Source organism: Gossypium arboreum, chromosome 6 (assembly GCF_025698485.1).
Source record: "Gossypium arboreum isolate Shixiya-1 chromosome 6, ASM2569848v2, whole genome shotgun sequence".
NCBI lineage: Eukaryota > Viridiplantae > Streptophyta > Magnoliopsida > Malvales > Malvaceae > Gossypium > Gossypium arboreum.
Window position 1 is genome coordinate 97729675 of NC_069075.1, and position 26083 is coordinate 97755757.

At 36.1% G+C, this 26083-nt stretch overlaps 1 long non-coding RNA gene across 1 annotated transcript; it reads right to left on the bottom strand.

Annotated features, from left to right (window-relative positions):
- Window positions 1-3089: 3089 nt before the first annotated feature.
- On the bottom strand, window positions 3090-6227 carry LOC128294217 (uncharacterized). The gene is made up of 3 exons (XR_008284529.1): window positions 6068-6227; window positions 5765-5841; window positions 3090-3374 (listed from the first exon to the last, which is right to left on the bottom strand). It is a non-coding gene; the product is annotated as an uncharacterized LOC128294217 (long non-coding RNA).
- Window positions 6228-26083: the final 19856 nt, after the last annotated feature.

The following is a 26083-nucleotide window of genomic DNA, read 5'->3' on the forward strand; positions in this document are numbered from 1 at the left end:
AGCTTAAAACTTTCACACATTCAGATTCACATATAATAGTCATAAAATATGACGGCTAATTATTTTATGACTCGATTTTGTGGTCCCAAACCACTTTTCAACTAGGGTCAAATTAGGGTGTCACAACTCTCCCTCCCTTTAGGGATTTTCGCCCCAAAATTTCTACCGATGCATAGTTTAGGATAACGTCCTCTTATTGAATTATATTCATATGAGCATTTCTACAAGTATGCACATATATCTCATTTTCTTGATTTCATAAGCAATAATCACTTAATTTAATTCACAAATGCATTTCAAACACATATTAAGCACATATTAACATGTATAATTCACATCATCAACCCACATATTTGTAACCCACATTTTCATTCATGTATAAGTCAGAACTCTGACCGAAAGTATAAATATACTCAAACATCCCAATAAATATCCTTTATAACTCCATCGTATCTCAATATTCAACTTAACTTATTTCCAATGAAAATTCAACTTCCACACACGAACATTTAATTCATTCAAGACATACTAACATACCTCATTGCTAGAATTTTTGCAAGCGTATTAACTGAAATTTTTACAGCAAGATTGCTCATTTCCGAATCACGTACCTTCGGGATTTAACCGGATATAGGGACTCACTCGATTGTCTTCGGGACATAGCCCGGTTATAGTGATTCACACAATTGCCTTTGGGAATTAGCCCGGATTTAGTAACTCGCACAAAAGCCTTCGGGACTTAGCCCAGATACCATTCAAATAACCAAGCACATATATCAACAAATCAATACACATTCTTATTACATTCTCATTACCAAAGCTCAAACACAAGACACTTATCATATTTACAATTTCGCTCAATAGCCACACACCAAGAGCATGATTTGATTTGCTTAAAACATGATCTAATCAAATCATAATTTAAGCTCTATTTACTCAAGAACTTACTTCACATTACCAACCCTTATGTTCATACACAAAGATCAACTTAGCCAAAGGCCGGTAGAGCTCGTTTATCAACCGGCGAATACTTACTTGTAAGGGCTCAACTAATTCAAGCACATATGGCTTTTACAATGCCATATCCTAGATATGGTCTTACATATTCTCACATATCGAGCCGATGCCATGTCCTGCATGGTCTTACACATTATCTCAAATCAATGCCTTCGTCCTGCGACGAGGTCTTACATGAATTCCACTTCACACACTTAGTGCTCTTATTCATTCGTTATTACACATTGAAATGACTTACCCAAGTCTATAAACATCACGTATGTACACTTTTAAACATATCGTCTCATATAAATTTGAATTAGTATAATAATGAACACTTAAACTTTGCTCAATTTACGCACGAAGCCTACTAGGCACGGAGGCCGAATACACGCCACCAAAGATGATTACTCTTGGGACCTAGCCGGATACATCACTAGCACGAATGCTCTTGAACTTAGTCCGGATACATCACTAGCACGAATGCTCTTGAACTTAGTCCGGATACGCCACTAGCATGAATGCTCTTGAACTTAGCCCGGATATATCACTAGCACGAATGCTCTTGAACTTAGCCCGGATATATCACTAGCACGAATGCTCTTGGGACTTAGCCCGGATATATCACTAGCACGAATGCTCTTGGGACTTAGCCCGGATCATCGTCGAGACCTTTAGCTCGGATGAAATCTCCACACAAAGCCAGTAATTTTAATCCGGACATAATCTCTGTACCTAGCCATCGGGTCTTTACCGGACATAATCTCTTCATACAGTCAATGGGTCTTTAAACTCGGATTCACATCACCGAGTCTCATACATATTTATTCACATGTTATCATGTTTCACATGGCACAAATCACATTTATAATTTAATCAATTCATTCACATGTAAACATATAACATGATTCTTGACTTTAAGTCGTAAATATCATTCAAATCTAATACATGTATGCTTCTTTTACTAAACTTTCAGCTCAATAAGTAATCACACAAAAGCATATATCCCCAATCTCTTCCTTTGTTCATTTCTCTAATAACCTTATTATGATAAGGACAATGGGACATCATTCATCTATCATACATGTATATCATGGCATTTTAAATTAAATACCAAATTCACTTACTCAAAACGTACTTATGTTATACCCTTCTTAATATTGACACATCATAAGCATGTCTCAGTCCTCTCAATACCATCTGCACATACTCGATCGGGATCGGAATTCATTACAATAAATAAACACATTTTCAATTGTCAGAAATCACCACACTATCAAATAATCACATAATGGCATGTATAGCTAGACCCAAACGTATTACGGTAGTCCTAGAATCGACTAAACCGTAGCTCTGATACCAATAAAATTGTAACACCCCGTACCCGAGTCCGTTACCGGAGTCGAACACAAGGTACACACAGACTTAGCTTAATTGTTTTCACAGTCCATAAAAAAAATTTTCCAGACTAGCTGGTTACTGCGTCACTGTCGCTTTAAAAATCATATCTTGAGTTTTAAAGCTCGAAAATCAGTTTCGTAATTTTTCCCTGAAACTAGACTCATAAGTCCATCAACATATTTTTTTCTAGAATTTTTGGTCGGGCCAATTAGTACAGTTTATTAGTTAAAGTCTCCCCTGTTGCAGGGACCGACTGCACTGACCTTCGTGCATTACGAATTGGATATCTCCCTGTACAGGGCTTCAATACTGATGCCGTTTGTTTCTATAGAAACTAAACTCAGAGAGGAATCTATACATATATGGAATGACTCCTAATTATCTCTGGTTAATTTAAAATGAATTTCCAAAGTCGGAACAGGGATCCAGAAACCGTTCTGGCCCTGTTTCACGAGAACTTTAATATCTCTTAATATATAACTCATATGACCGTTTCGTTTCTTCTATATGAAAGTAGATTCATCAAGGTTCATTTACATAATTTATTCACTATTTAATACCATTCCTACTATTTTAGTGATTTTTCACATCCACATCACTGCTGCTGTCAGCATCTGCCTTTAAGGTAGGCTTGACCTATTTCATGGTTTCCATGATTCAATTGGCCCCTTTTGCATACATAGCACAAGGTGTGATCATGATTAACCATTCCAATGGCTAATCGTTTCAAAACAATTCCATACCTCATAATGATCAACATACAAACGATTATAGTACTATGCTAGAAACGTATATAAGCCATTTTCGCATGGCTATCCGAATTTACACAAAACCGAAAGGTACATAACCTACAACAAAAGGGTAGTCCTATACATGCCATTTCAAAGTTCAACCAAAATTGTACCAAAATGGGGGCTTTGATAGTGTGGATGACTTCGACTTCAATGATCCCGAATCCGATAGCTAACGAGCAAAATCTATAAAAGCAGAGAAACAGAGAAAACGGAGTAAGCATTTAATGCTTAGTAAGTTTTAAGCAAAACAAAGTGTTCTCAATCACTATCATTGGTCGTTCATATCAACTGCTCGATGAAGTTAATCCAGGGCTTCATCTCGATCTATAATATCATTAAACGCAACACTTGGCTGCCACATAAATACTTTCGAATAATAATGACCTAGATGGTCAAATATTTCCCAAGCACATTCTTCATCGATTTTCAACTTCAATAATCCTTTCCACTTGTTCATAATCACATCCATGCTTTTAAGTATTTCAACATGACAAGTACTAAATTACCATAGGCACATAAAGAACCAAACATATTCCTTATCACATATCGTAAGCTTACAAATCATAATCCTTACCTTGTACTGGCACATCTAGCTCAACCCAACCCATACTCAAATCATAGGCTTTTGGGCAGAATATGCACTAATACATAAGAATATTTCATCGCATACTTTACTATACAACATACCATTACCAATTAGATCATTCTCATATTTGGAGTTATAATATTAGTCACATTTACCTACCTCTCGATCATCGATAATTCACCTCGAAATCACCCCACCGATGGGTAAGTAATACGATACTGAACATCTTAAATACATAATACTTATTTGATGGTAACTTAATGCAGATACTCAATATCAAAGTCTTACTTGAATCCTAGCCTTTAGCGATCGGGTCTTTAAAGCTCGGATCTAGTACGAGCACGAAGCCTCACGGACATTAATCAGATAATATTCTCAAGATAATGCTGCGGGGTTTTAACCCGGATATAGTACTGACACAAATGCCCCTCGGGACTTATCACATTTATACACTTTCATATTCATCGCATTGGCCATTCGGCCTTATCACTTATATACACTATGACATTCATCACATCGGCCATTCGGCCTTATCACATATATACATCTCATACATGTTTCATACTAGCCATTTGGCTTTACCACACATATATCTCATACATATTTCACACTAGCCATTTGGCTTTACCACACATATATCACATACATATTTCACACTAGCCATTTGGCTTTACCACACATATATCACATACATATTTCACACTAGCCATTTGGCTTTACCACACATATATATATTTAACTTGTATATCAATTTCAGCAATGGCTTATAAGCAACTCAAATGGTTTTATTAAGGTTTACAACAAAATCCCAAATTCAGCACAAGCTGTTTTTCCTGAGCAACAGTCATTAAATTATTCATAAATGGAGCTACGAAACTCCAAATGAAGTGCCGTTAATTTTCCCTGAATATAGACTCGTATATCTTCCATCTATAAATTTTTCAGAATTTTGGTTTGGCAAATCAATACCAGATTTTTCTTAAAGTTTCCCTGTTTCACTGTTTGACTAACCTGACCAGTCTTCACTACGAATCAAAATTCTCATTGTACAGAATTCAAAGTATGTTCTATTTGATTTCATTTGAAACTAGACTCATTAAGGAGTCTAAGCATATAAATTTTATCTTGTAACCATTTTTGTACAAATTATAGTGATTTTCTCAAAACAGAACAGGGATTTCGGTGTCATTCTGACCCTGTCCCACACAACTTTAAATATCTCTTTATAGGAAATTTCTTTGCTTCCACGGTCTCTTTTATAGGAAACTAGACCAACTAAGCTTTGATTACATATTTTATTCAGCCTATAATTCCACACAAACAATTTATAGTGATTTTCTAAAATCACGTTACTGCTGCTGTCCCAAGCAAACTATTACATGTTGCTCTTAAATTTCCAAGTCCAAACACTTATGAACTTACCATTTGAGTTTAAGACATATCATGGCCACATCATATCTTATTAAATCAACTCATTATGTCCTAATATGATTGAATTTACTCAACGTTTAATACTTAAAACTTACCTCGGGAGTGGTCGACGATTAGATGTCCACGGCTATTCGCTTACTCTCTTTTCCCTATCCGACTTTGATCCTCTTTGCTCTTAAGCTTAAGTAAAACAATAGATTTGCTTAAGTACTTAACTAATATTATTCACTTAACAATCACATATCATTTAATCTTTATCTCAATACCAAACCGAGTTATGAGATCATACACCACACCATCAATTGAAGGTTAATTCATGGTAACATTAGTATTGAAAGGTTGCGTTGTGGGCAGCCTAAGAGGACCCGCAACACTTGGCTTAATTGCTGTAATATATCACATTCGGAGGCTGATTCGGACAGCATTAATAGTACAACATTTAGACAGCATGAACAGGGCAGCAATTAACGATACCAACAAGGTAAAATTCGGACAGCAATTTAACGGTTTCAACAATTATCAAACACAAGAAAATAAAAGTTCAAGGAAAACTCACCAAGGCTCCCAACACCGATTCCACCTATTCAATTTGCTCTTTCCCTTGTCTACTACCACCTTCTCCTACCTTGTTAGCTAAATACAATCAACCCCAAAGTTACAAAAATAGATTATAACAACACAAGCATTCACTAGATTCTTTTAACACAAGTGAGAAACTCTTCATCTACTAGACATGCAACATTTGCAACTAGAAAAGAGAATCTTCTCTTCTCCCACATATTCGTCAAGCTCAAATCAACAATGCAACCAGAATTTGTCAACGAAAAGCTATGGGCAAGGGAGAGTTTAGAAGAGTTACCCTTCTACTTGAAAATTTTAACTTCTAAGCAAACAAATTCCATGGTTTTCCACTACATGCAGCTGCCCTCTCCTTTCTAGCTTCATTCCTTTCTTCTTCTTTTCATTTCAGCTAAGAAGAACCGATTTCTTCTTTTCTTTTGCTTCTCAAGTCACGGCAATGGGGGGAACATGGATGAGACAACCTTTTTTTTTTTTCTCATCACCCTCCCTTTTCATTTCTTTATTACTAACCCCTTTATTTTATTCTTTCTCCCTAACACACTAACACAACATGTTTCCAACATGTTTCACCCCATAACATTTTGTCCCTCTCATGCTCATGGCCACCACTACCAAATTAGGGGAAATTGACATGCAAGTCCCCCTTTTATTTCATGCACTAATAGATCCTTATATTTTGACCTATCACATTTCAAAAGTGTCGCACATAAGTCCTATTGACTAAATTCACATACAATTTACTAAATCAAAGCTTAAAACTTTCACACATTCGTATTCACATATAATAGTCATAAAATATGACGGCTAATTATTTTTATGACTCGATTTTGTGGTCCCGAAACCACTTTTCAACTAGGGTCAAATTAGGGGTGTCACAAGAATAGTGTGAGTGTTCCCCCCCCCCCATTGCCATGAGTTGAGGGAAAGAAGAAAAAAAAAAGTGTCCATCATTTTTCACTTCTTTTGGCTGAAAATTCTAAGGAAGAAAGAAAACAAGTTGTGTTATTTGGTTCTTCTTGGCCGTTTTGAGAGGGGGAAGGAAGGAGTGAAGCAATCGGTCATCTTAGGTCGATATTAAGGTAAGGAAGTTGATACTAGTTCTTGAAATCCTAGTTGATTTTGAGTGAGATATCAAGTTATTGTTGGTAACCCATGTTGAAATTGTGATTTTGGAATAAGTAAGGTTTTCGGCTATGGAGAATAATAAGGGTGATGGTTGTGTTTCATGCTAAATCTTGATGATTATGAGTTCCTTTCTTGGGTCTACCTTAGATCCATGAAGTATATTTTTATTTGGTGTTGTTGGAAGTATCGGCCATGGTATATCCATAAGCATGATTTATGCTTATTGCATGATAGGTAAGATTTGTGTTTTGGATATATGTTTATATTTGGTTATAATCAACTTGTGATTGGCTCTTGCACATATATATATATATATATATATGTTTGCACATGATGTATTGGCATGACATATATACTATCTCAAGGTATATATTTACATATGATGATGTTTGGTTATGAAGTAAATGATTGATGCGTATTGAGTTACAATATGTAATCGTTAGTTAGTAAAATGTATGCCATTTATGTGTGATATTAAGTATATAATTGGCCTCAACATGGACATGCATATTCGGCCACATGAGGTGGATTGGTGTGCATGCACTCGGTTAGAGGCAAGCATATTGATGCCTATTCTTGGCTTAGATAATCGGCTAAAAGAGAGTGTGGACTATTGTGTTGAGTTAGATTCATGATTTCGTACATATGCGACTTTAATGTCTAATGAATATATATGGGCTAAGTACCTTGAGCTCCTCTTTTTGATACTCAAATGATTAAATCAATTTGTTTGTCAATTTAAGCTCAAGAGCAAAGGGGAACTAAATCCGATAAAGGGAAGGAAAAAGTGGTTGAATAGCCATCGAAATCGTTTGACAACATCCGAGGTAAGTTTTCGAGTAATGGAACTTAGATTATGATTTGATTAGATCATGTTTTAAGCAAATCAAAATCATGCTCTTTGTGTGTGGCTATTGAGCCGAAATTGCAAGTGTGAAAAGTGCCTTGTGTTTGAGTTTTGCTAATGAAAATGAAATACGAATGTGTCATGATTTATTGATAAATGTGCATGGTTATTCGAATGATGTCCGGGCTAAGTCCCGAAGGCTTTGTGCCAAGTGGCTATATCCGGACTAAGATCCGAAGGCATTCGTGCGAGTTACTAAATCCGGACTAAGATCCGAAGGCATTTGTGTGAGTTTCTAAATCCGGGTTAAGTCCCGAAGGCATCTGTGCGAGTTACTATAACCGAGCTATGTCTCGAAGGCATTTGATCGAGTAGCTATATCCGGTTAAACTCCAAAGGTACGTGATTCGGGAATGAATGAACTTCCTGTAAAAATTTCAGTTAATACGCTTGTGAAATCCTAACAATGAGGTATGTTTCGTATGTGCTTTGAATTAGTTGAGCCCTTACAAATAAGTATTCGCTCAGTTGATAGATGAGCTACCGGCCTTTGGCTAAGTTGATCTTTGTGTATGAATATAAGGGTTGGTAATGTGAAGTAAGTATGATATTGAGAATTTGTGCATATGAAATTATCTGTTTAGCTACATGAATGCTATACTTTGGTTGTGTTTAAATTCATGGCTCAACTTACTAAGCATTAAATGCTTACTCCGTTTTCTTTGATTTTCTGTTTTATAGATTTTGGTTCTTCAGCTATCGGACTCGGGATTTTGAAGTCGAAGTCGCCCACACTATCAAAGCTCCTTCTTGGTATACTATTTTGGTTGAACTTTGAAATGGCATGTATAGGACTACCCTTTTGTTGTAGGTCATGTACCTTTCGGTTTTGTGTAAATTTGGATAGCCATGCGAAAATGGCTTAAGTATACTTTGGGCATGGTATTATAATCATTGTATGTTGTTCATTAAGAGGTATGGAAATGTTTGGAAACGATTAGCCATTGGGATGGTTAATCATGATCATATTTTGTGCTATTTATGTTTAAGGGCTAGTTGAATCATGGAAACTATGAAATAGGTAAAGTCTACCTTAAAGACAGATGCTGACAGCTGCAGTGATGTAGATGTGAAAAATCACTAAAAATAGTAGGAATGGAATTATGTAACACCCCGAACCGAGACCATCGCTGGTGTCGGACACGAGGGGTTAACAAGCCAAATCCACATATTTCACCCACCAATTTGACATTTCCAGACAGGCTGGAAATCTGCGTCACTGTCACCTTAAAAATCATATCTCGAGTTTCAAAACTCGAAAACTGATTCCGTAAATTCTCACTGAATTTAGACTCATATATCCATCCATGGATTTATTTCTAGAATTTTTGGTCAGGCCAATTGGTACATTTTATTAGTTAAATTCACCCATGTTACAGGGATCGACTGCTCTGACCTTCGCGTGTTACAACTTGAATATCTCTCTGTACAGGGCTTTAATACTGGTTCCGTTTGTTTCTAATGAAACTAGACTCAAAATGGAATCTGCACATATAAGGCATGACTCCTAATTCTTTCTGGATAATTTATAATAAATTTTTAAAGTTGCGACAGGGGACCCAGAAACCGTTCTGGCCCTATCTCACAATAGCTTTAATATCTCTTAACATGTAACTCCTATGACCGTTTCGTTTATTCCACATGAAAGTAGACTCATTAAGGTTCATTTACATAATTTATTCACTATTTAATACCATTCCTACAAATTTTGTGATTTTCAAAACCACACCACTGCTGCTGCCAGCATCTGTTTTCAAAGTAACCATTACCTATTTCATGATTTCCACGATTCAAATGGCCCTTTTGCACACATAGCACAAAGTGTGATTATGATTAACCATTCCAATGGCTAATCCTTTCAAACAATTTCATACCCCATAATGATTATCATACAAACTATTATAGAATCATACTAAAACGATATAAGCCATTTTCGCATGGCTATCCAAGCTTACACAAAACCGAAAGGTACATGACCTTCAACATTAGGGTAGTCCTATACATGCCATTTCAAAGTTCAACCAAAATTATACCAAAATGGAGGCTTTGATAGTGTAGATGACTTCGACTTTAATGATCCCGAATCCGATCGCTACCGAGCAAAATCTATAAAACAGAGAGCCAAAGCAACGGAGTAAGCATTTTATGCTTAGTAAGTCTCAAGCAATAAAATCAGCTTTAACCAAAGCATTACATTCACATAGCCAAATGAATCATTTCATTAATACACATTCACATAATCATACTTACTTCACCATCCCAACTCTTATGTTCATACACAAATAACGGCTTCGTTAAGGCCGATAACTCGTTCCATCATAGGAGCGAATATTCATACGCTCTTACTCCTAGCACATAAAGCACACACAACACATACCTTGTTATTGGGAAGTTTCACAAGTGCATTAGCTGAAAATTTTCCAGCAAGCTTATAATTTTCAAATCACATACCTTCGGAGTTTAACCGGATATAGCTACTGTTCAAACGCCTTGGGACATAGCCCGGTTATGGTAACCCGCACAAAGGCCTTGGGACTTAACCCGGATTTCACAATTTGCACAAATGCCTTGGTCTTAGCCGGATGTAGTCACTAGCACAATTGCCTTGGTCTTAACCGGATGTAATTACCAGCATAAATGTCTTTGGGACTTAGCCGGATATCATTCAATTTCTCATGCACACATATACATCAATAATCATTTCCCATTCATATTTCATTTTCGTTACTAAGGCTCAAACACAAACATATCACTAGCATAATCGCCTTGAACTTAGCCCGGTATCATTCAAATACTCATACACACATAAATCAATAGTCATTACACATCAATTTTTCATTTCACATAATTGAGTAGGGTCATTTCTTGAGGACTTACCTCGGATGTTGTCGAACGGCTTTGACGGCTATTCGATCACTTTTTCCTTCCCTTTATCCCATTGTGGCCCTCTAAGCTCTTGAGCTAATTCAAACAAATTCAATTTATTAAAGTCTCGCTTGCTAGCCTTGGCGAATACACATATCATTGATTCAACATCACATAACTAAGCACTTTAGTCAATTTTCTTTAATTACGCACACATTCGCCTTAGCTCACAACAAGGTAGCCGATTACCTAAGTCAAGAATAGGCATCATTAAGCTTGCCTCTAACCGAATGCATGCACAATAATTCCCCTCATGTGGCCGATTATGCTTAGTCATTCTTGCATAAAATCAAAATAAATTGCAAGATTTTCACATCATATGTGTACTAGGCCGAATGTACATGCAAATTTCACAACATTCTTCAACAAACTTCTTCTTTAAACAACATATTCATCACTTTCTTCATAATCAAAATATCATGTGCAATCATATATACACATATAAGTGCAAGGCCAATTTCAAGGTGTCCATAGCCATCCAAAACACAAATTTTAACTAACATGCAAGAAGCATGAACCATGCTCATGAATGCATCATGGCCGAATACATCAAAATCATGCCCTTTTCAACTTCAATCATGGTTAAACAAAAAAAAAAAAAACTCAATGTCTTACTTAAAATTGGTACAAAGAAGTTTCAAGAGTAGTCAATCCATCATTGCATGCATCATTAGCAAGCTTCACATTTAGCATGCAATGTCTTTAACACAATAACAACTTTGGCCAAATGCCATTTCCATGGCATAACAAGGATTTGAACCATGGCTAACATGCACATCAAGTTAGCAACCAAAACATGCATGAAACTCCTAACACAACCTCATACATACCTTAATCTTGATGCGAATTTAGCCAAATCTCCTTCTAGATCTCTTCTAAACCAAGCATGAAGCAAAAATCCTATCTCCTCCTTAGTATTTTCGACCAAAAGGAAAGAACAAGGATGAACAATTTTTTCTTGTTTTTCTTTCACTTGCACGGCAATGGGGAAAGGATGAGCTATTTTTTGATTTTTTGTTTCTCATCCAACATCATTAATTATTTTATCATTTAATTCATCATGCATTAACAAAACATGTTTCAACATGTTTTCTTTGCCCATAAACCATGTCATGGCCGACCACTAGCTTGATTTGGGGAAATTTGACATGCTAGTCCATAGTTTTGCATGCATGCTTTAATTAGTCATCACACATTTCCCTATTGTACTTCCAAAGTTCACTACTAAGTCCCTTCTAGTGAAATTCACCTTTATAACACTAAATCAATCATAAAAAATGTCACACATGAGCACACACATATTATAGGCATCAAAATAAATTTTAAATTATTTTTATGCCTCGGTTTTGTGGTCCCGAAACCACATCCCGACTAGGGTCAATTTTGGGCTGTCACAAATTAAATAGTTAATAAATTATGTAAACGAACCTTGACGAGTCTATTTTCATAGGAGAGTAACGTAAACGATCATATGAACAGTATGTTAAGAGATATTTAAGTTTTCAGTGAGGCATGGGCGAACGGTTTCTAGAGTCCCTGTTCGACTTTGGAAATTCATTATAAATTGACCAGAGATAATTAGAAGTCTTGCCATATATGTACAGATTCCTTTTCGAGTCTAGTTTCGCAGAAACAAACGAATCAATATTGAAGCCACACAGGAGATATCCAAATCGTAATACAGAAGGTCGGTGTAGTCGCACTCGTAATGGGGAGACTTTAACTAATAAACTGTACTAATTGGCACGACAAAAATTCTAGAAAAACATTTGTAGATTCATATATGAGTCTAGTTTTAGGAAAAATCACGAAACTGATTTTTGAGTTGTGGAACTCAAGATATGATTTTTAAGGTGACAAGTGACACGCTTAGCCTACTGTCTCTGGAAATTTTTAAAATGAACGTGCAAGTAAGTGGATTAAGCCCGTTAACCCCTCGTGTCCGACACCGGCGACGGTCTCGGGTACGGGGTGTTACAGGTTGAATGCCTAATTATACCATATTTTTGTGCTAATTGGATTGGTTTAGGTTTGTGCAAGTTTGGGTGGCAAAATGGCTTGGTAAATAGCCTATTTTTGTCCACACGAGCAGAGACACTAGCGTGTGTCTTAGCCGTGTGACACACACGGTTAGGTTACACGACCGTGTGTCCCCTGATGTTGAATTAAAAATCAAGTTAGTATGCCCCACACGGTCCAGCACACGGGCGTGTGACTTGGCCGTGTGTCATAAGTTAGTATACCTTACAAGTTTGGCACGGCCTAGCACACGGCCTGGCACATGGCCGTGTGAGGCCATTTCTTAGGGCACACGGGCTAGTCATATGGACTTGTGTGTTGACTGTGTGACCCTACTCATAGAGTTACACGGGGTAGGACACGGGCTAGGACATGGCCATGTGATCCTATTTCGAATGCCTACATGGCCTGTGACACAGGCGTGTCTTCAGACGGTCGGGCCACACGTGTCCCTTGTAGTTTGCAAAAATTTTCTAAGTTTTCCAAAAATTTCCTAGGTTATCAGTTTAGGCTCAAACCACCTCCAATGTATGTTTAGGGCCTCATAGGCTCGTTTTAGGGACAATGTGGTTGATATTGAATGATGATTTATTGAGATTTGAAAGTGTATGTGATATGTATGTGCAATTGTATATTATATTCGGTAATACTTCGTAACCCTATTCCAGCGTTGAATACAGGTGAGGGGTATTACATACCAGGGTTCTACATTCCATTCATGGAAACCTTCAAACAGTACCATTTAAATACAAGTATGATAACTGCTACTATCAAGACGGATTTAACCCTTAATAACATTTTCCCAATTATCTCTGATTTGGTTGATATATCCCTTTATCATGTTTTCTAGAATCTGAATCTCTCATTCTGACTGTCTGTCTGCTTGCCCATGACATCGTGAAATTAATTCCTAAATCTAGAGATAAATTCAAATACATACAATTCAACTAGCTCTTCAAATGAACAATCCTTTCTAACTAATACAAATGAGTCGATTTTATCAACCTAATAGTAACAATTCAAATCAATTCTTTCTTCTTGTCGTCAAAATAATCCAGACATAAAATCTATCATAATTCCATCAGAATACCAATCAAAAGTCACAACCTATTGTATTAGTTCATACAAAAAAATGTCATCCGATTTTTGGCTTAATGAGAACTAATATACGATGCTACGCTTGATCTTCCACCATTTACACTTTTACTACTATTTATCCCTTCTTGAAAGCTAAATTTTGAATATATAATAAGACTATTCCCAATATTAATATCAAAGCATTGAACTATGCTGGAGCCACAACCATCAAATGAATTAGAAGTGTTATTTTTCTCTTTCCATAAATACCTTCCCTCAAACGGACCACAGTGCTCTAATAAGACAGACACTACAACCGTATAGATAAAGCAATACCGCTGTAACACCCCAAACCTGGCCTAGACTTTATGACCAAATTCAGCGTCTCACATTGAAGCATTACTAGAAAAGTCATGTTTTATCTAAAGTCTTTCTTAGTGTTTAAAGAATATCTTCGTTATAGATCAAATTGAATAGAAGCTGTGCACCAGGTAAGATGCCAGAAAAGAGGAGGTGAGTCAATTAGACTGCTTAAGTACCCAGCTCTTCACGGATCCAATCCTAGACATGCACACAACCATTGCCACAGTTTAACTGAGAGATTGTTCATGGAAAACCAATTCGTTCAAAACCATTTGAAAAGGTTATTAATTTTGAAAACGTTTTCGTTGCGGAAGCTTTGCTTTGTTATCGCGATATTTTGAAATCAAGTAACCCTTTTAAAACGCGCCCTAGAGCTATTCAATTTCAAACAATTAAAACAATATCATATCTAAGCTAACAAAATATACTAAAAACAGTTAAAAATAATTAAAGCGGCCTTGTTACAACCCGAAATATAACTGAAAAATAACTTAAAGAACTACTAATTAATTAAAAACCATCTGCGCTGTCCATGTGGCAACCCTGAATCCTACCAGCTCCAAGTCCCCAGTTTAAGGCTCACCTGCAAAGGTAAAAAAGGAAGGGGTGAGTTTGGAAAACTCAGTGTGTAAAGTATCCCAACCAGAGCCCAAATCAGTTCAAGCTTTACTGGGCCTACGCCCTATTCAGAAATCAGAGTTAACTAGGCCTTAGCCCATATCAATATTAATCTAGGCCGTAGCCCTATTACAAGTCAAGATATATTGGGCCTTATCCATATTAACACAGTTGGGCCCATTCAATACAGTTGGCCCATAACAAAACAGTCTCATATGATTAATGCATGATAACCCCATCCAACCCTGCACTTGCCTCCGTCCATCCCTACACTTCCTGTGGGGAATAAATCACCCACGCAATCCCTACACTTACAGTGTTAGCACCAGTTGCGGCCTTAACTATAATCCGCAGCAAAGCTGCTTATATCCGAATACGTGGCACAGCCACCAGAATGGGTTCTTCCTCCATAACAAAACCCAACCCCATACAGTATGACATGTATGCAGAATATATATATATAATTAGCAAGGCATGCTTTAGAAATACAGTCATATTATAATGTAAGAACAGTTATTTACCCTCGAGGGGCATAATCGTAAACTTACCCCTTTAAGGGTATTACGGTAATTCTACCTTACAGAGGTATTTCAGTAATTTTATCAGTCTCTTTAGGGTTTCATGCTCATTACAGTTATTAACATGTCTTCAGAATACTTACCGGACGTTTTTACCAAAATGGCCCCGTTGCCCATTACTCAATTGCGCACTTTGCAATCTTACCATTGAAGTTACCAAAATTATCAATACAAACAATCCCACGAGCGTTCGCACGCTCGCAAATTCTCGAAATGCCGGCTTTTCGGCATTTCTGCTTTTTCGATCTAGTCTACTAGTGGGTGTCGTTTACACACCTGTTTGCGACGACTGTCAACGAAATCTTCTACGGTATCCTACAATCGATCACTATGCTATTAGTTTACAAATCAATGATAACCTTACAAAACAACTACTTACCACATTCGGCCACAATAGGCATCCTTAACCACTTACCTTTGTCAATCCTCAACTACTAGATCTAGTATTTCCAAAGATCTTAATCTCCAACTACTCCTTGATTGACAGCCTTCAGTCCGCCTTACTCATAATAGAACAATAAAAAAAACCAATAACCCTTTAGTCTTAGTCGATAGCCACCCTATGTGAATAGGGGTTTCCGACTTTTCTTATTTCCCGAAATAATGAACAGAGAGATGAGATTTGAGCACTTACTGAAGATTCACTTGCCAGAAACATTCCCAAGTACCTTTCTATTCCTGATCTGATGTAGATCAGATCCCTAAAATACGAGTAGAGAGCAGATCTAATGATTCGGCTTTTAGAACCTATTCCGAGGTATGCTTAATTCAGTTTAAGAAGAAAATAGAAGAATGGGTTACCAAAATAGAAGAGATTATCGGTAGATGAGAGGTTAAGGTTCGGCTTTAATATAAAATAGATGAAAAGAATTTTTATGAAGAAGAGGAAATAATCGGTAATGGATGAGAGAGTTGAGGGTTTTTGGCTCTTGAAAGATTGGAATAAAGAGGGTAAAAGGTTCGGCCAAGAGGAACAATCGGCTTCCGAGGAAATTCGGGTCTCGGCTTTTAAGGGTAATAGGCTATCTTTAATCGAGAGAAAAGATGAGTAAAAAGAGAAGAAAAGAGTAGAAGAAGATAGGTCCATTTCTTGATGAAGAAGAGATGAACAAGAAGGAAACAACTCATAAAAGCCCAAAATTAAAAGAACAGTTTCGGCACAATTCCTTCCTGACTTAAATTCCATGTTTTGCTCCTTAATTCTTGGAAAAATTCAATGTTTGAATTCCATTCAAACTCATAACTGATCAGCAGCCTTATCCACCGCTTCATCATGCTGCTAAGAAGAGTTTCGGTCCAACTCTACTACTTTCCCTAAAGCATGCAGCAAAAAGAGAGTCCTTCGCACGCACAGCAGCTCGAACGTGGGTCCTCTAGGCACACCCCCACGCTGCTGGCCACTGGGACGTAACCTTGTTTTTGATATAATACTGCCACAATAATTTATAACCCTTACCTGCTTCAGTTCTAGCCCACTTTTTTAAAAAATAAAATAGAATTCGCCCATGCAAGGACTCAAACCTGCGCCCTCTCCGCATGCCCAGCACACTGCTGCCGCTGCACCACGGGCACTCCTTGTGCTGGATTATGCTCGCAACTCTTCTTAACCCCTATTTTAATCGCAACCTGAATACTGAAAAAAACAACCATTTGCGCACGCCGTGCCTTGAACCCAGGCATCTCCCACACCCTTCTAGCGTGCTTAGCCACTGGGCCAGGTGCTTGTTTGTGCTAAAACTCAGCCCAAATTATTAATAAGGCCTACTGCCCAAATTCCCTAAGGTAGCATAAAATTTAATTTCTCTTTTTGCTAGAGTCTTGAATCGAACCCAAGCCTTTTCCCACACTATAAATCCTACATAAAATAATTAATAACATTATTGATAATAATTTCCCGTAAAAAGTTAAAACATCAATAATTCTATCTCAGGCCATCTTTTACCCGAACTCAGACTCCAAACCCAATATTTCTAGGCTGAATTTTTGGGGCGTTACAACCGCAAATACCAATAATGCACTCCGAAGCAAAATGAAAAAACCCAATATAGTTTCAGCAACAATAAATGCAACAACACGACCTCTAAAAAGCTGAGACCTGTATCAACATGCTCCCATGATCCAACCAAGAATTATAAGAGTAACAAATTTAATAGTCCCCAACCAATGTATATCCTTTGTAGATGGACCATATATGATAGATTAGACAATAAGAATAATAAGAAAGCCAAGATAAAGAAGTCCAAGATGTAAATCCCTACTAAACTCCCAAGAATGTAACCCATCTCTATACTATCAGAATATGAAAATTTATGAGCCTTCTAAACACATTTGTCTACCTCCAAGCCGTTTCTATTGAAGACTATATGGCATAGTAAGAACATATTAATACTTAGATTCATTAGAACTACCTGTGACATAAACAACATAAATTTCATATGCATAAAGCTGAACAACAACCAGTAGAAGCAGAAAAATAACAACAAATAAGTTTTTCCATCGAGTCCTCTACCAAAATATAATTGAATAGAATGCCACAAAAAAAATAAAGCAATGTTGATCATTAATCAGCCAGATTAACAATACCTCTACCTTCCATTATGATTAGCCAGCATCCCCACACGATAAGAACCACATCTGGAGATCAAATAACCACATATACCACTAAAGATAAAAGAGCACATAGAATACCTAGATGAGATGATTGTACAATACTCGACCATAACGGTTGCATTCAGATCTATTTACATTTCAAACACTGCTCCACCGACTACTAAAGTTTTTGGTGATCTCATATTTTTCTGTTTCACTAAAGCAATCAATTCAGAAGAAATCCCAGTTAACCGGTTCTTTAGATACCATACCAGTTATAGTCGATCACCAGTGAATAACTTTTTCTTTTAACAGTGACGTTGTACATCCCAAATAGTCTTCAGAAAGATCTAATATCTCATCTATAACTCTTTGTATATGCTATCCAACTCTTGGCTCTAACCATATTATTACTCATTCAACCACTAAACTCTTTAGCTCCATACTTATGAGCTTTCACAACAAAAACACTATAAACATTCCATGATATAGAATTTTGAAAACGAAGGGGTGGAGGTCGTAATGCCATAAAATTGAATTCTCATATATACACATCAAACATAACATTCATTATTAACATAAACATTATGAACCTCTACTCTAACCTTTATAAATTTTTTCTCATCATTTGAAACCTTTTAATTAGATACTTGAGTATGCTTTCAGCATTATCAGAATTAGCTCAGTTTTAAGACAGCTTTTATCTATACCAAAACACAATTCAATTTGAATCAGGAGTTATCACACTATCACAAGTTATATATTGCCATGTATTTGTAGACTCCATACATGTTACGTTTAGTTCGAGAGCCAACTAAATCATAGCTCTAATACCACTAAATTTAACACCCTTAACCTGTCTCCATCGCCGGATTAAGGTTACAGAGCATTATCGTGCAATCGTAAACATTTAACATCATAATATTTAAATAAATTTAAACATGTCATAATCCATTCAGTCACATGCATTATGTCCCCAAAAATGGCAAAGTTGGATAAACATTAAAATGCACCAACCAAACATAATCTTCAAGTCATAAAAATATCAAAGCACTATTATAAATCCTCCTATACATGTTAATATTGCCATTTCAATACATAATGACTTAGTTCAAATATGAACTAAAACATGTCAAAGTAACCATTTTTCAAACCATTTTCAACATGCCAAGAGAACCTTATAAATAAGCACTTTAAAATAACCAAAACAACTTAACTTGGTAAGGCATCAAAGTGTACCAACCAACATAGCTTTCCAAAACTTATACAAGCCAAAACACCATTAAACCAAAATACCATTACAAATCACCCCATACATGCCATTATAAACCTTAGCCAAATTACTCAAAAACTATCGAATTGTCTACTAGATAGTGTGATAGATCTCCTACGAGCTTCCGAAAGTCTACAAAACAAAGGAAAGCAACTAAGTAACAAGCAAGTGTTTAGTAAGCTCGTATAAACCTTAAACATAACTTACCACTTCTATAATACAATTCATAAACTAAGTATAAACCAAAATCAATGCCATAAGCTTAGTGTGAGCCTATACAACACCATGAAACTCACAAGTTAGTATACTTGTTCATGATATATATGAATCCAACCATAAGATATGTGGTTTACCATGTATAAACATAATATTTTACATCATCAATGTTACCATAATGTCATGATTCATTACATTTGCATACTTACCATTTCCTATTCCTTTTCTTACCCGTTGAACCATCTAGAATTACATCGGATACTCAGGAAAGCTCACATGAAGTGTGCCTTTACATAGAACCGTAATCTTTCCTTTACATCAAAGCTCACATGAGTTGTGAAATGGGCCTGCTCACACAAGCTGTGGGTCAGAATGTAAGCTACACGATGCTGCTCACACGAGCTATGGAGAATCCACAACAAATGTAGGATCTCAGCCATCAGTAGGACATTAAAGGCCAGCACACAAAAAATGAAATCTCTAATGACATATCATTTGTATCCTAAGAATTCCTAAGGTTCAACTGAGACTTAATAGCCGTAAATTCATCATAGCATTAGTACATTTGTAAATTAATTCATTTACATTAAAAAGACATAATAAACATTTAGTTTAGATAACATTAAAATGATTACAGTTCATATGAACTTATCTCAGCTACAGTACAAATAGAAGCCGATCCCCTTTCATTTATTTCTTTGTATTCTCTTTCATATTCCATTTCTTCATTCCCTTCTATGCGACTCTCTAGAGTTCATCTAAGTGATGTCTGCGATACAAAGTTCACGATGACAGAACCCTTGTTGTTCATCCTATTGTCTCGGCTCGTCCAAATAAAATAAATAAAAAGTCTCTTCAAAAATCGAGAATCTCAATGATGTATTGTCTTTTATTTCTTTTTATTTATTAGCCTATCCATAAGAATACGAATGAAACCTCAATTCCTCTGTTTGAGCTAGAAGAGAATGTACAAATATTCCTTGAATATTCGAAGTTGTAATTAGTTTCTTATCATTCAATGAGCGTCTTGTATTTCATAAAAAGTTTACCCTTTTTGCAATTTAGTCCTTAAACTCGAAACTTGCAATTTCATCATTTTTAATCAAAATTCATGCTAACTGATTTATACCCAATTAGATAATAGCTCATATTTATCCACAATTTACAATATTTTCCTTGAATATTACCTTTTTCATAAATAAGTCCCTAAACTTGAAAATCACCAAAAAGTACTTAACAAAATACTTACATTTAACAGCAAAGCTTAATAATCTATCATAAAATTTCAAGAATATTGGAATTTCATTCATAGTAAAATTCTAAACATTTAACAATTTAACAAATTCACCCCTGGCTAACTAGGTTAAGATAATACGAGCCTAAAAACATAAAAATCATTAAAAAAAACAAGATCAAAACACATACCATGTATCAAAAATCAACTTGGCCGAATGTTAACTCAACAATGGCTTCCTTCATATTTGTTTGTTTTGGTTGGGAAAAAGAGAAGAAAAAAGATGGTTTTTGTTTTGTTTATTTTATTTATCAAATTACCTTTTGACCTTTAAGATTTTAATTTAAAAATTAACAAAGCATGTCCATAATTGTCCACTATCAATATGCATGGTATATTTACCATTTAAGTCCATTAATTCACTTTTTCATAACCATTTGACCCATTTAATTAATAGAAATAAACTTTTGCAGCTTTTAGAATTTAGTTTTTTAATTAATTAACTATCTAAATATTAAAATTTCTTAACCAAATTTTAATACGACCTTAATAAAATTCGTAAATATTTAATAAAATTTTTACGGCTCAGCTTATAGAAACGAGGTTCGGTACCTCATTTTCTAAAACCACTTGACTTTAAGGTCATACCACTTGATCTTGATTATTCGTTCAAATAGCATAAATTACCAATTCAAAATTTATTTGAATATTATATTTGACTCGTAAATAATAGATAATAAAATTTACGAACTTACTCATCGGATTTATGGTCCCGAAACCATTATTTACGACACCAGTGAAAAATGGGCTATTACATATATGTTTTGTTGGTGAAGAAACCAAGGTGTACAAGCTAAGAAAAGCATTGTATGGCTTAAAGCAGGCACCAAGGGCCTGGTATGATAGAATTGACACCTACTTGTCAAGCTTAAGGTTCGAAAGAAGCATTAGTGAACCAATGTGAAGAAGGAAGGTGGTGAAACACTACTCATTGTCTCCTTATATGTGGATGACTTTTTAGTGACTGGTGGGAATGATGCTATGTTGACAGATTTCAAAGGCAAAATGGAGAGTATGTTTGAGATTTCTTATTTAGGTAAAATGTCTTACTTTCTTGGGATGGAAGTATATCAGACTCAGCAAGGGATCTTCATAAGCCAAAAGGCATTTGCTTTGAAAATTATGGATAGGTTCTCCATGCAAAATTGCAAAGCAGCTAGTACTCCAGTTACTGTTGGAGAAAAGCTCACTAGCCAAGGTGATTTCAAGAAGGTAAATGAATCAACTTATAAGAGCCTAGTAGGATGTCTACTCTACTTAACTCCCACAAGGTTTGACATAATGTTTGAGCCAATCTCCCATCCAGGTTCATGCACTGCTACAATGTGAACCATTTCCAAGCTACAAAGAGAGTTCTGAGGTATATCAAAGGAACTCTAAGCTTTGAAGTTATGTTCACCAAGGTTGACAATATGAAGCTCCTTGGTTTTGTAGATAGTGATTGGGCAGGATCAATTGATGATATGAAAAGCACTTCAAGGTATCTATTTACCCTTTGATTAGCTATTTTTTGTCGGGGTTCAAAGAAATAATCCATTGCTGCTCAATCAACAGCTGAAGTTGAATATGTTGCTACTGTTAATCAAGAAATTTGGTTAAGAAAGCTCATGCTAGATATGAACTTACACCAAAGAGAAGAAACAAAGATCAAAAGTGACAATCAATCTGCTATTGCAATAGCAAAGAATCCAATGTTTCATGGAAAAATAAAGCATTTTAAGATTAAGTTTAATTTTTTTAGAGAAGTGGAACAATTTCAAGAAATCAAACTGGTTCATTGCAATTTTAAAGATCAGTTGGCTGACATCTTGACAAAGCCTCTTGGTGTATCAAGGTTCGAGAATTTGATAGCAAGATTGGGAGTTTATGGTATGGAAGCCAAGGATGAGTGTTAAAAGGTGGCTTTTATACAGACCATTCTGTTCAAGCCATGCAAGTTGCAGCTGGAGAACATGATGTTGTTTTTTGCTGTTTAATTGATGTTTTGCTACTTAGTTACATTTGAACTAAGTATGTAATATTTGATGTAATTTGGTGCTGATGGATTTGATAAATCAACCTAATCAAGTATGCAAGCAATGTTTTATAAGTTATAAGACTTTGTTAGTGGAGTTAGGTGTGTTTTAGTAACACCTTTTTTTTTTTGTTTTTTTTTTTGTTTTTTAGACAAGTTGTTTACTTGTTATATGTAATGAAATGTTTTCAGTAATGATAGATGAATCTTTTAGCAAAAATATTTTATTGTTTTGGTTCTTGTTAAGCAATTTGTTCTTGTTATTTCAAGTCTGATTTTCTTGTTTGTTCAGTAAGTCATTGTAGCTTCAAGCTCAAGACTCTACTGTGATCACATATCTTGGAAGTACAAGCTGGAAGTTGATAGGGCTGCCATTTATTCAACACCTATTTTCCATAGGATGTAAATATGTTTCAAGGATCCAAAAGGATAATCTCATACAAGGATGCAAGCCTATTTTTGGATTGGATGAGTGTTATTTCAAAGGTTACGCTAAGGGATAGTTGCTACTGGCTGTAGGTAGAGATGGAAAAAACCAAATTTACCCTTGGGCGGTGATTATGGGAGAGGAGAATGCTGATAATTGGAAATTGTTTTTAGAATTATTGATGGAAGATCATGAAAGAAAGGACTAGATGGACAATGATAGTGACATGCAAAAGGTACTTTGATTTATAAATTAATCTTCTATATTTGTTTATATATACATATATATAGTCTAACACATGTTCTTATAGGGTCTTACCAAGGCTATTAATGAACTTCTTGTTAGAAAAATCTAGTTATGAAAATGGTTTATTGTGTAACACCCCAAACCTGGCCCAGATGTTATGGCCGAATCTGACATACCACATTGGAGTTGAAAACCCACGTTCCGTTTTAGTGTTTTAAAACCATATATTTTGTTGAGTTAACAAAGTGTATGGAAGCTGGGCACCAGGTAGGTATCCGAGACAGAGGAGGTGAGCCATGAAGGCTGCTTAAGTACCAAGCTCTTTGATTGGATCCAATCCTAGACATGCCCACAACCATAGCCACACTTTGTTATATCGAGTTGAAATTTGTTTAAGTGGACGTCTTTGATAAATCGATTAATCGTGGTGTTGAGATATTTTGAAAACAAGTATCGCTTTGAAAACACGTCCTAAGTCTAGCCCATTTGAACAATTATCAACCAGGTTTGAAGTTATTAAAATAAAATAATCCAGAAGAAATAAAAGAAAAGTTAAAATGGCCTTATTACAACCCAAAATAAATAATAAATAAAGGAAGTTAAATGAAAACCAAAGCTTATTTAAAGGTCCAAAAGCGATCACCGTGGCCACTCTGAATCCCTCCGCCCAAGTCCCCATATCAAGGCTCACTGCAAGGTTAAGGAAAGGGGTGAGTTTGGAAACTCAGTGTGCAACAAGCCCTTTCAGAGCCCAAAACAATAGCGCCTATTGGGTCTAAGCCCAAATCCAATCTCAATCATGCATCGGGTCAGTAGCCCTTTTCATATTTCATATTTCATAATATTGGTCAAGCCTTTTCATATTTCATATTCTTGGGTCAAGCCTTTTCATATTTCATATTATGGGCCAAAGCCTTTATCAGAAAGCAGTATGGCCCTTAGGCCCATTTCAATGTCACATATAATTTCAATGAAAGAATGCAACCCATTTGGGAGACTACTCAACCCACCATCCGCTACTCTCCACCCGTACCAACCAACACACCATGTGGGATTAACTCGACCCACCCCGCCAAACTCTCCACTTGGCAAAGATAGTGCTTTATCATATAACCGGAGGCCTAGCCTCTTTTAATAATCGGGCAAAAGCCCTTTCAATAACTAGGGCATAAGCCCTTTTATAATCTGGGGCATAAGCCCTTTTGATAATCGGGGCATAAGCCCTTTTGATAATCAGGGCATAAGCCCTTTTCACTTCCTCCATCCATATAAAACCCAACCCAATGCATTTATGATTACCTCATGTGCATATCATACATATCATGTGCATATCATACATTTCATGTGCATATCATACATACCATATTTATCAAAATCCCATGTATTAAAATCATACATAAACCCTAGGGGTATAATGGTCATTTTACCTAGGGCAAAATGGTCATTTTCATATTATAAGGGTAATCTCGTAATTTTACCAAAAATTAGGGTTTCCATGTTCATTAACGATTACTAACAATCCATGGGTGCAAACCGTGATTCTGGCCCATTTTTAGCGAAATCGAGTTATTGGGCCTAAAACCCCTAATGGGCCCTACTTAGCCAATTTCGTCATCTAGACCCATTTAGCCTATATCCACAACAGTATTAATAGTCTTAACATGCAATTTAACAGATTTCCGTTTTCTACCAATTTTACCCAAATGGGCCCAAAAGCCTATTGGGCCCTATTGCAGCCCCTCGAGGCCCAACTTACCGTGAATGCCAAAAATCACATTCTTACCGTTTCCAATGTTCCTGATCATCATCTCAACGAATCTAACTAGCTAATGAGCGTTCGCTTGCTCACGAGTCCTCGAAATGCCAGAATTTCGGCATTTTGGCTTTTCGGCATTTATCGCTTTAAGCTTATGAAAAGGGTTCGTTACACACCTGATTTGCGATATTCCTTGACGAGATCTCCTATGCGATTTCTCCTATAATCAACCACTTATAGATTAGACCATGTTAATATTAAACCAAATCGAAAACTACCTATTATCATCACTTACACATTCGCCACCATCCATAATGGCCTTGGGTTCATACTTTGCCAAGTTGATGACTAGATTTAGTCACTCCGATGATCCAAGCTTTTCACACACTCCTCGATCGGTAGCCTTTAATCCTCACTAGCACCAACAAACCAAATAACACCAAAAACCCTTTTAGCCTTAGTCGACAGAGGGGTTTTCAGCTTTTCTTAAACCATAAGATACAAATGGAAAGAAGGTTCAATACTTACCAAGAGATCTACTCGTTGAAGAACGCTCCAAATACCTTCCTACCCTATATCCGCTAGAATCCAACTTAAACGTGCGTAGAAAATAGATCTAAATATTAATTCCCGAATCACTAAAATATAAAGCTTTCGGCTTTTCATCAAATATTAATCTAAGCTATTACGAGGGTTAGTACACACCTGTTACGGGTTGAAGTTGAAACGTTTCCAAAATCAATCGCCTACGATAACCACCACCTGTCACTCAAACTTAACTATTCCAATATCAATATATGTAAATCCTAAGCACATCAGTCATACGGAACATAAGGCATATTCGTCATTTTACCATACAGGGGTAT